The sequence below is a fragment of the Prionailurus viverrinus genome, chromosome B3 (assembly GCF_022837055.1).
Source record: "Prionailurus viverrinus isolate Anna chromosome B3, UM_Priviv_1.0, whole genome shotgun sequence".
In the NCBI taxonomy this organism is placed as follows: Eukaryota; Metazoa; Chordata; class Mammalia; order Carnivora; family Felidae; genus Prionailurus; species Prionailurus viverrinus.
In genome coordinates this window covers 16,536,654-16,548,915 of record NC_062566.1, presented here as the reverse complement: position 1 = coordinate 16,548,915, position 12,262 = coordinate 16,536,654, and the positions used below count along the sequence as shown (strand labels likewise).

Sequence of the window (12,262 nt, the reverse complement as noted above, 5' to 3'; positions counted from 1 at the left end):
TGGTGACTTGGCTGCCCTAATTGGTCCCCGACTACTCAGCCTAAATAACAATAATAATAATCACTGGGAGCCTCTGTGAGATTCTGAACTGGCAGCAAGGTGAGGCAAGGTGGCCTTGCAAGGAAGCACTCCTCCCGCCCCCCCCCCCCCCCCCCAATGCTCCTCTTCATCAGTTTTTGCTCCTTATTCCCTCTTGGATTCTGTGTTGTTTGTCTTATAGTGTTCTGGCAAGATGTAGGATTTTAAAGGAATATCGGGGTGGGGATGGGTGTGCGTGGGGGGTGGGGATGTGGGGCCTGTGCAGGAGCCAGGCTTTGGAGGCAGGAATCAGGGTGGCCGCTGCCCGGCCTTGTTGTCCCTATAGTGGGTGGAGAGTGGGCAGCAGTGTGGTGTACTGTGGGGGCTGATGCCATGGCACAGCCAGGAGACACACGGGCCACTGTTCTGCTGCTGTGGCCTCACGTGTGCCCAGGGAAGTCCGTGTTCCTGTCCCCGCTGGCTCATGGGGAGGATGTGAATATAGAGGAAGGTGGGAAGGGATTTGAGGTCTCTTCCATATGAGAACTGATACCTTTCTTTGTTAGAACAGGAAATAGCCTGGATGTGGGTGTCTCAATTGGAACAGGCTGTTTTCCCACAGTCCTACAGGGGAGGTTTCCCTAACGGCATCCTTCCAACTGTGACCATTCATAAGGCAGAGCCTGTGTCTGCTTGGTGGGGATGTGACCCTCCTCCCCAGCAGGCCTGGCTCTCTAGGCCTCACAAGCCCTTGTAGCTGGAGGCTTGAGTGGGGAAGGCAGTTTCCCCTCAAGTCACAGATGGGAGCTGTGTTTCCAGGTCCTACCTCTGGGGCCTTTGCTCACCCCCAGCCTGTGCCTGGCACATAGGAGGTATTGATGAGTGAGCTGGTCCCAAACATGGTATGGGGCTGGTAGGCAAGCTATAGCTGAAGTCCTCAGACCCTGGTTGAAGTGGCCACTCTGCCCACCTGGCCATGGGTCTCCCTGAGCATCAGTCTGTGTGTGTCCTGGGGACAGTCCTGTCATTGAATCAACATCCAAGGGGCTGCCATTGAGCACTTCTGTAGGTGCTGTAGGTAGGGGAGTATTTCATAGACCACAGCAGGTGGGAATTGAGGGGTGTCCACCCCAGCAGATGAGGTGGATCAGGATGGGTGCAGGACAGGACAAGGGATGCAGCCTCGGGGTGAGTGGGACACCATGGAGGTCAGGCCGGATGTGTCTGAGGAACAGCAGAGAGCCTGTGAGGCAGGGGCAGAGCAAGTGACTGGGTGGAAAGTCAGAGGGTGTGGATGCGGGAGAGGAAGTTTTCTCCGCCATCGTGAGAGCTTTTACTCTGAGTGGCAGAGGGCTGTTGGAGGAAGAAAGAGGTTGAGAAGAGGAACATGTGATCTGACTTATGATTTAAAAAGCTTTATAACAGCTTTATTGAGATATAATTCCCATACTGTAAAATTCACTCCTTTACAGTGCAGAGTTTTTTAATATGCTCACAGCGTTATGCAACCACCACCACCCTGTAATCCTGGAACATTCCCATCACCCATACCCTTCAGCAGGCACCCCCCCATTTCCCCTTCTCTATTACAATGCCTTTGATTTCTTTTTGTTTTAATTTTTATTTAAAAACATTTTTTTAATGTTTATTTTTGAGAGAGACAGAGAGAGACAGAGACAGAGTGTGAGTGGCGGAAGGGCAGAGAGAGAGGGAGACATAGAATCTGAAGCAGGCTCCAGGCTCTGAGCTGTCAACACAGAGCCCGATGAGGGGCTCAAACTCACAAACTGTGAGATCGTGACCTGAGCCAAAGTTGGACGCTTAACTGACTGAGCTACCCAGGCACCCCTCTACCCCCCCCTTTTTTTGATTTCTTTAAGTGAACATTTTATTGAGGTGTACCCACCATAAGGGCATGTGCACACATCCTGGATTGAATGTTTGTGTCCCCCCAAATTCATTATGGAAATAAATACCCAGTCCCCATATCAGGAGGGAGGCCTTTGTGGGTGATTTGGTCACGAGGGTGGGGTCCTCATGATGGGACTGGTGCCCTTATAAGAAGAGGCCAGACAGCTCTGTGAGGATATCCACTACGTGAGGACATAGCAAAAAGTTGGTGCCCTACAGCCCAGAAGGGGACTCTCACTAGAACCTGACCGTGCTGGCACCTTGATCTCAGGCTTCCAGCCTCCAAAACTGTGAGAAATAAATTTGTGTGGCTAAGCCACCCAGTCTGTAGTACTTTGTTTTAGTAGCCCAAGCTTAACTGAGACACTATGTAGTTCCTCTGTGTTGTGTTTCAGGACCACCCTGGCCGCTAAGGTAGGGTGCTATATAGAGTGAGGGTTGCAGCAGGCAGCCCTGTTAGGAGGCACAAGATCATGGAGGCCATGGCTGGGGAGGGTGGTGGGGAGGATCAGAGGAGGTAGAGCTCTGGAGGCACCTGAAGCTCAAGCCAGTACTGGGCACTGGTGAGAGAGGAGTCAAGGGTGTCCCCAACTGGGCAATGAGTTGTAATCACCTGGGAGTGGGGGAGGCTGTGGGTGGAGCTGCATCTTTTGCAGGGAAAGTTTGGCCCACCTTGGATATGCTGAGGTCAAGATGCCTGTTAGACATGCATTGGAGGTCCTGAGAGGTGGATGGCCAGTGTGGACTTCCAGAGAACTCAGCTGGAGTTACACACGAGGGAGTGCTCAGCTTAGATGGGTCTCAGTCCATGGTCCTGTACTTGGTGTCTGCACATGCATCAAGGGACAGCCCACCCAGCCACAGCTGTAGACTATTGAAGTCATGGCAGGCCTGGGGTGCAGTTCAGGGGCATCAGCTTCCTGTGGCAGGTGTGGTGACCCAACCAGAAGTTGAGGGAGCTGTTTGGGAGCTTAGCACCTATTTCTAGTTTTTACTTATCTGGGGATCCAGTCAGGTGCCAGATTCCCCTCAAATTTCCTCCCAATTCAGATCCATCAAATTAAGAATACCTCATATAGTAGGCAAAAAATTTAGTCCATCTGGAGAATTTTTACACAATTAGTGGGATTTCCATCATCTTACTTACCCTGTTTGATCATATTGAGATTTTTGTGACAAAGAGAAGTGTCCTTTTGGCATAAAACAAAATGATAACACTCTCAAAAGTTGGCAAAGTACAACAGTATACCTACAAGTGCTTCAGTGTGGCCACATCATCATATCTTGCATTGGATGCTACGTGTCTGATGCCCAGATGGAAGGCAGCACAGTGGGCATAAGAAAAGAGAGGGTTTCAGAATGTGGTCACCCCAGGGTTGGGCCCCGAGAAGTCAGTGGGCCCCGACTTCTCCTGGAACTTAGCCCTACCACCCTGAGCAAGTGACTTACTTGCCCTTCCTTAGCTTCTGCTGGCCTGGTCGTGCAGGATAAGAATAGAATTCCCTCAGGGCTATTGTGCTGACTCCCTGGGGGTGAGGCTCTAGACTCATTGGCTTCCTTCCTGCTGGGCAGATGGACCTGGAGTCTTTCCTGGAAGGCGGGCCTTCCCTAGTGTATTTTGCAGGACAAGGGGCTCCCTGACAAGGACCAGGACCCTCCACTCTGGGCCAGTGGGTTGGATTTGTGTTGATCCTTCTGCCCTAAACCACTGTGTGCCCCTCTGCTCTCTCTGCTGGGGCCTGTGTCTTGCTATCCCTCTCACCCCCGGCACCACTCTGTGAGATACATGGAGCCTGTGGTCACTGCTTTCCAAAGTCACCATTTTAGGGGCACCTGGGTGGCGCAGTCGGTTAAGCGTCTGACTTGGGCTCAGGTCATGATCTCATGGTTTGTGGGTTCGAGCCCTGCGTCGAACTCTGTGCTGACAGCTCGGAGCCTGGAGCCTGCTTTGGATTCTGTGTCTCCCTCTCTTTCTGTCCCTCTCCTGCTCATGCTTTCTCTCTCTCGAAATAAATAAACATTAAAAACAAAAACAAAAACAAAGTCACCATTTTGGGTCTTTCACAGTCGATCCTGATTTTTTTTTTTTGATCCCACTCACTTGACTGGGTGGCCCTGCTGCCTTAGGAGTCTGCATATGGCAGACCTATATGGCCTTATATGGCCATTGTCACATGTAGCAGAGCAGAGTACCTTTCCAGGCACAGATGTTTTTAGAACACACCTTGACTCCTAGTGTGGCACCATTGAGGTGGGGTGAACCTGTGGGTTTGAAATTTTGTGAAGGGGAGTGGACCCCCTTTACCTTTGTCCTGGGCCTGGACTCCACCTGAGAGCACAGCCCTACGCCCCCATGGCTAGTCTTGCAGAAGTGGCCACCCTAGACTTTCCCTGAAGCCAGTGCCCAGCATGGTCCCCCAAAGCTAGGGAGCACCCCTCTGCCTGCCAGCTGTTGGCTGGGGTGGACTCAAGTCCCGTTTACTTATCTGTGCTCTGGGAGACCAGGGCTCTGCAGAGGATTGGAGCATGAGGGCACAGGGTGGTGTCATTTCTCTACCCAGCTTGCCCTTCCCGGGAAAGCAGGACATGGAGGTGCCTGTCTTTGTCTGGGTTTATCTGTTGTGGGTTGTGTCTGGGAGCCCAGCAACAGGGAGTAGGCTCTTGTCATCCAGCCATGGACTCGAGCCAGGACTACCGTTCCAGACCCCCTACTCCACACCATCATAGGAAGAACTTTTTTTTTTTTTCAGGAAAATTATGGTGAATCTTGGTGTTTCCTGTCTGCAAAGTGTTCTCTAGAAGACCTTGTGGAGCATGCTCACATTAGATCAGTAAGGAGAATTCTGGGAGGGTATTGAGGACAGAGCCATTAGATATGTGGACCATTTAATTCTATTTCCTCTCATTATTTTGCTTAAAGTTCTAGTTCCTCTCCATCTTTTCAGGGTGCTTTTCTCGTTTCTCATTTCCCCATGCCCCAGGGCAGCCTCGTATTGAAGGTGTTGCTTTAGAGTGTCACAGTGCTTACTTATCCCTGGCTGATCTTGCTCTGGGCAGTTTGGTGCATGTTAATGTTCTTTCTGAGATGTCTGAGGTCCCCCATGTTCTAGATGGGACAGGAGGGGCCAGGGGAGTTAAATAGTTTGCTGGGATTCTCAGGAAGCAAGCCCAGGCAGTCTGGCTCCAGATGGGCTCTTCACCACTCTGCAACTGCCTCTGGGGGTGCTTGTGGCCAGCCTTGGGTCTGGGCCCTGTGCTCACTGCTACCGGCGTCAAGGCGCAGACTACAGCAAAGCTTGGGATGGGGCGCGGAGGGTCTGTGTTGGCCTCTGAGCCTCGGCTCCTCACCTGCAAAAGGAAAGGGTGGAGCTGGTGCTTCCAGCTCTAGGCTCTAGGTAGCATCCTTTTGGGGCTTATCTGGACCCAAGAAGGGCTTCCTCTTCTTCCTTTTGGGCCGCTTGGCGGTGCTGGAGTCATGTCATTGTCACTGAAGTGGGCAGCAGTGCTGTGTCCCCATCAGCTCTCTGGGCCACTTGGTGCTGGCTGTGGCATATGCATGTCCTGCTTTCTTCCTAGGTGGAGGATGTACTCATTCATTCATTCCATGTGTTTTTATTGAATGTTGGTTGAAAAAATCTGCTTTCATAGAGCTGGCTTTCCAGGGAGGGCAGGCAGGCAATAACCAAGATAAATAAAAGACACATATCAGGTATTAGATGGTGGCAATAGCTATGGAGAAACATAAAGCAGGGGAGGAGGCCGGGGAAGGCTGGTGGATGGTATTGTGGTTTTAAGTAGGGTGGTTAGGGAGAGTAAGGTATGAGCAGCAGCATGGAGGGAGCCATGTGGATAGCCAGGGGCATGGCCCCTGTAAAGGCCCTGGGGTACCATCTGTCTGTTATCTTCGAGGGAAGAGCAAGGAGGCCAGGTGGCTGGTGCTGAATGAGCGAGGGCACAGGTATAGAGGGAGAGGTCACGAGGGGTGGTGGAAGGGATGCATGCCAGATTGTGTAAGGTCTCAGAGACTGTGGTGAGGACTTACCACTGGGGATGATCATTTGGTCTGGTGCACCAGGGCTAGATTTGCAGGGTCCAGCATAGAGGCAATGAGATGTTAGGTGCCATACAGCCATACAGGGCATGGGGGCTCAGCCCAGGCATTAGTGGTCATGGGGGAGCAGTGCTGGGAGTCTGTGTTGACTTCAGAGGTAGAACCAGCATGATTTCCCTGATTAGTGTGAGGGCGAGGGAAGGTGAAGGGCCCAGGATGACTCTGAGGCTTCAGCCTAAGCAATTTGAAGGAAGTAGCCATCAGCTGAGATGGGAAGGCTTTGGGAGATGTTGAGAACAAGTTCTCCATGTTCTGTCTATCAGCGGACCCATGTTTGGCTTCCCAGACAGACACCTACAGCAGCCCCTGATTTTCTGGTTCTTGGAGGTAGAGGAAATATGAAGGGCTTCTTGGACACTGACTGGGCTGTGTCAGGATACCTGCCAGGGCTGTGTGCCATTTGCTTGAGGGCTGTGAGGAGGATATGGCTGCCCCGGCTGCTGTTTGCCACCTGGAGGCTGGGCGGTGTCTGTGCAGGGCAGAGCCTCAGGGCAGAACCTTCTGGCTTGCATATCTGGGTCCCTGTCCCTGGTCTGTACATTCTCATTTCTGTCTTCTCAGACCTAGGTTTAATCTTTTTTCCTTCTCAGATTTTTTTTTGAAGTTGAGGTATAATTAACATATAACATTATATTAGTTTCAGGTATACAGAGCAATGATTTGATGTTTGTATATATTGTGGAATGATCAGCACATTAAGTCTAGTTAACAGCCATCACCACACATGATTACAAAATTATTTTCCTTGTGATGAGAGCTTTTAAGATTTACTCTCTAAGCAACTTTCAAATATGCAATACAATATTATTAACTACGGTCATCATGGTCTCTATCATATTCCCAGGACTTATTTTATAGCTGGGGGTTTGTATCTTTTGACCCACTTCACACATTTCACCAACCCCCATCCCTTGCTTCTGGCATTCTGTTCTCTGCCAATCTGTTCTCTGCATCTATGAATTCAGGGTTTTTGTTTGTTAGTTTCTGTTTTTTTTAGATTCCACATATAAGCGAGATCATATGGTGTTTGTTTTTCTCTGTCTGACTTATTTCACTTAGCATAATGCTGGTAAGGTCCATCCATATTGTTGCAAATGTCAGGATTTCCTGTTTTTAAATGCTTAATTTAATTTTAATTTTAATTTTTTTGAGACAGAGGGGAGCGAGGGGCGGCGGGGGGGAGGGAGAGAATCTTAAGCAGGCTCCATGCACAGCGTGGAACCCAACATGGGACTCAATCTCACAACAGTGAGATCATGACCTGAGCCAAAATCAAGAGTCGGATGCTCAACCATCTGAGCCACCCAGGCACCCCCTTTTTAATGGCTCAATAATATTCTACTGTGTGTATATATACACTTTTTTTACTATGTTTTCTTTATCCATTCATCTGTCAGTGGGCACTTAGGTTGCTTCCATATCTTGGCTATTGTAAATAATGTTGCAATGAACATAAGAGTGCAGATATCTTTTGGGGTTAGTCTTTCATTTTCATCAGATAAATACCTGCTGGTGGAATTGCTGGGTCAAATGGGAGTTTTATTTTTAATTTTTTGAAGAACTTTCACACTGTTTTTCACAGTGGCTCCACCAACATACTTCCCACCAACAGTGCACAAGGGTTCTCTTTTCTCCACATTTTCATCAACACTTGTTATTTCCTGTCTTTTTGATACTAGCCATTTTGACAGGTGTCAGGTGATATCTCATTCTGGTTTCGAGTTACATTTCTCTGATGATCAGCAATGTGAAGCATTTCATGTACCTGTTGGTCATCTGGGTGTTTTCTGTCTCAGATTCTTTAGGGACTGGGTGGAGAAAGGCCTCATCAAGCTCACTTGCGCTGTTGGCCTGGGGGAGGGGACATGGTGGGACCTTCCTCTGACTGAGAGAAGACAATATGCTCTGTGCACAGTGGTCTGTTGAAGTGTGAGCAGGGGCGGGGCAGGAATGGGCAGTCCAGCCACTGCACATAGAGGGCCAGAGGCAAGAAGTGACTCTAGCAGGCTACAAAGGTTAGGGCTGCCCTTGACCCTGGGGACAGGCCTGACCCTGTGAGCTCTGCCTTCCTGCGTTTGGTCATTTTTCTGCTGTCCAGGGGCCCAGTGTCAGGGTGGACCTGGTGGAGCTGGGTGTGACATTGCCAGCATCGTGTCCCTCCCAACAGGCCAGGCAGCTTCCCTGTGCCGGCCCAGCCTTAGCTTGTCTGTTCACAGCAGGGTCACTTCATCCCACCAGTCACCATTCGTTGTGAGGTGGACCAAGCTGGCTGGTTGTCAGGAGCAGAGCACTAGCATTGGCCTGGCATGCCTGTCTACCCCCGTGTCTTCCCGTATTCTTTCTGGGGTTGAAGAGGAGTCATGGAGGGCACCGTTGAACTTTACTCCCAGTCAGTTCGCGACTGGGGGGATATATGAGTTTCTGGAGTGTTTTCTATTTCCTTGTGAACCTTCTTTCTGGGTGAGCCTTGTGAGCCGCTGAGTGTAGGGCAGGGGGGAGTGGGGAGGGGCACAGTGTCACCTGTTTCTTACCAGGGAGGGTCGTCTGCCAGACATTGCAGAAGGCAGAGAGCTGAGGACCCAACCTGGGCACATAGTAGGTTGGCTCCACAGTTGGCTTTTGAATGGAGGGAGATAAGCAACCAAGAAAGACTCTTTGGTTCCCAGGCAGCCTCACCTCCACCTCTGTGGATGGCCTCTGGAGGAGGAGTGTCCCTGAGAAGGTCGTTGTATTTTTAGCCTCAGGGACATGCTGCACATGGCAGCCTATGGCTCATGGCGGTTAGCAGGTTGGTGAAAGGCAGTTTTGTGCAGTGTGGTAATTATGCAGCTCTGGGGGCTGGCATGAGGCTTTCCATACAGAGTGCAGGGCCTGGAGTCATGGAGAGCAGGGGGAAGTCATGAAGGAGCTTTTCTGTGCAGCCTCTTCTGAATGGCTCCATAAACATACCCTTTGGGGGACTTCTCTCCAAGGGACTTTGCAAGTCTGACCCCTATAGGGACCTCTGCATTTCTTCCGGGGACTCGTGGATGAGCCCTTCTCTTCCTAGGTCATCCTGCACCAAACTGACCTGATAACCCCCCTCCACAGTCAGAAACTTCTGGTGGCCTCAGAGCTTGGTGTTGAGTGCTCAGTATGGTTTCAGTGGCATGTTTCACCGCTTCTGCTGTGGCTGGTGTCTGTGACCCCAACCCAGTGCTCCCGTTCAGAGCCCTTTCCCGGTCTTTGTATCTCCTTGCATTGACCCTCCCCTTTCTTGAAGGCTGTGTTTGAGGCCCGTGTCCTTGGTTTGCTGGCTGCTGTGGCATCTGTAGTCTGGAGTGCTGCCTTCATGAGGCCAGGTAGGCTCCTAGAGGGAGCAGGGGATATGGTTGAGAATGAAAACTGCAGAAACCGGACAGACTGAGAAGAGTGTGCTTACTACTGAAGTTCAGGGATGCCTTTCCCAGTTGGGTTTTGAAGAGTGAATAGGAGTTTGTCAATAAGATTCTGGAGGAACAAAAAAAGGAATGACTCGAACACTGGCAGGAAAGGGGTGAAGCCCCAGTGGCATGGGGCCTTGGGGAATGATGAGGGGAGACTGAAGCAGTGGTCAAGGCTGAGGCCTGGGAGCTGGCTGCTTTGCATGCTGTGGTCAAGTCAATGACCATGTCATGTAGTATCATGCCTCCATGCACCCCATTAGTGTCCCTGGCTGTGGTTGGGGCAGGCACAGGTGTGGTTTGGCCTGGTTGTTACCTGCATGGACAGTGATGCCCTCGTCCATCGGTATTGGAGTGGGCCCATGGTTGGGGGTTGGCTCCATGTTTGGATTTAGGAGACCTTCAGCTGGATGGCTTGTTCTGTGGACAGGGAACATGGCACCAGCCATCGACATTGAAGATCAAGGAACCTAGGGTGCCTGAGTTGGTTGAGTGTCCAACTCTTGATTTCAGCTCAGGTCATGATCTCACGGTTCGTGAGTTTGAGCCCTGCATCTGGCTCTGTGCTGACAGTGCAGAGCCTAATTAGGATGCTCTCTCCCTCTCTTTCTGCCCCTTTCCTGCTCTCTCTTTCTCTCTCTCAAACAATGGATAAACTAAAAAAAAATAAAAATTAAAAAAAAAAAGCTTAAGGAACCTTGTAAGTCATGGGGGTCGGTGCCTTCATTTGACATGATAGGGAGACCAAGGTCTTGGTGCTGGAGGTGAGGCCTGATCCCCAATATCTTAGTGCTCCCATCCTCCTCTGAAGTAGGGAAACTGAGGCATGGGTAGGTTCCTTAGTCCTCCCAGGCTGTAAGAGGCAGAGTTCCAGCTCCTTGCACAGATCCAGGCAATGGCCCATGCCAGGGTGGCCCTGGTCTGTAGGCTGCAGGCTGGACGCTGCGCCCCCGTGTGTCAGGGAGGAAATGATGTCACTTGCACAGGGGATGACTTGCACTGTGCCCCCACATGTGCATATATAATCACTCTGTCTTTGAAAAGGCTTTGTTCAGTGTATTTTGTAGAACTCCCAGCCATGTATGTCACATACGATTTTAAGATAATGCAGGTGACACAAAGCTCTGTGTTCTGTGTAGCAAAATGCTACACATTTGTTTTCTTTGGAAAACAAATTGGAAACAGAACTTTGAAGAATGTGCTTCATTTCCTGTTAGAGCAAGTGAAACCTGAAATATTAATGCTATAGGTTTTCCCGTGTCTTCTTCCAAAAGGGTTAGAGAAATACATTCCCCACTCTTTTCTACCGAGGCCCGGCCGCTGGTGGCCTCAAAATCGTTAGCTGTCTGTGCATGCTGACCTTTGGGAATGAGCAGGAGGGCTCACTTGAAAACTTGGAGAGACTCACGATCTATTTGCAGCTCTTTGATTTTCAAAATGTTCAGCTGTTCTGCAGAACCTTGGAGTTCTGATCCCACAGTTCCGAGCCGCCTTTGACGTTTCGGTGCAGGAGCTGTTAGCCTCTTTTTTTTAAACGTGTGGTCCGTCGCTCAGATAAGAGAGCTGCCATGTGTTCATACATAAGCAGCTTGCTTGCAGCCCATTGATACCCTATTTGTGTTCTCTTGTTTCAGTCTCTGGAAGATTTAAGCTTTGCTGAATCCCGTGTGGGCAAACCAGCCTCTGAGGCCAGGACCGTCCTGCGGATGGCTGAGAGTCCTCTTGGGCCTGGCGACTGCGAGTGAGTAGGACCTCACCACTCACTGGGTGATAGTCACCACTGTGCTGGGCCCCACCTGCCGTTTCGTATACACCTCGGCTCCCGTGCTGAATGGGAGCTGAGAGAACAGCGTTGTGTCCTGTGGCCCCCACCTCTCTCTAAGAAAAGCTTAAATGCACCTACACTAAAATTTTTCATTGCTTTCTGTTTTTACAAATTTACCTTTATTTTGCAGAAAAAGGCAAGAGGGAGTCCAGGGTGTCCCTAGAGGACCAGTGGCCACACAGTAGACTGTTTCCTATGACCCTGCCTGTGTCCCCTATCAGACTCACCAGGGTGCTTTCTGCTGCACTGTGTTCTGCGTGGCACTGTGTTGCCTCCCCAGGCAGCCCCCCTTCCAGTTAGGTGCACATGGGCCAGGGACATCCAAGTGAGTGGCTCTCCCTGGGAGTGCAACAGGGCCAGCAGGATGTGGGCAGGGTCTCCCCGCCCAACCCTGCCCAACTCCAGGCTACTCATCGACCCAAGTGGTTGACCTGAGGTCCTGCCATTAGGGGCTCTCTCCAGGGTCACCAGGAGGGGGCAGGGCAGCTTGGGGACTGGGGGCCACTGTGGAAAGTCTCCCCAGGTGGATGGAGCCGGGCACTCAGGCTGTGACTGAGTGTGTCTGTGATACACAGCCTGTGATAAGGCTGTGTCTGAGGGTGTCACCTGTTGGCAGTGAGAGCCGCAAGCCTGTGTTAGCTATCTAGGGCTGCTGTGACAAAGTACCACAGACTGGGTGGCTTAAACAACAGAAGCTTATTTTCTCATGGTTCTGGAGTCCAAAATCAAGGTGTTGGCAGGGATGGCTCCTTCTGGGGACTGCGAGGGGGAGTCTGTTGCAGGCCTCTCTCCAGCTCTCGTAGTTTGCTGACAGTCTTTGGCCTTCCTTGACTTGTGCTGCTATAATTGTAACCCCCACATAGCTTTCTCCTTGCGTCGTTATCTCTGTGTCCAAAATTCCCCTTTTTATTTTTTTTTAAAGTTTATTTATTTATTTTGAGAGAGAGTGAGCAAGTGGGGGAAGGGAAGAGAGAG

At 50.7% G+C, this 12,262-nt stretch overlaps 1 protein-coding gene across 9 annotated transcripts in view; it reads left to right on the top strand.

The window, feature by feature from the left end:
* The window catches only part of APBA2 (amyloid beta precursor protein binding family A member 2), a 272,652-nt gene that overhangs the window by 36,057 nt on the left and 224,333 nt on the right, over positions 1–12,262 (top strand). For 6 of the 9 annotated variants that reach the window (XM_047863713.1, XM_047863716.1, XM_047863722.1 and 3 more), the window contains exon 2: positions 11,097–11,203. The exons of the other annotated variants lie outside the window; for them this stretch is intronic. The gene's annotated coding sequence lies outside the window, so the exon portion shown is untranslated. The remainder of the gene's footprint in view (positions 1–11,096; positions 11,204–12,262) is intronic. 9 annotated transcript variants of the gene reach the window in all.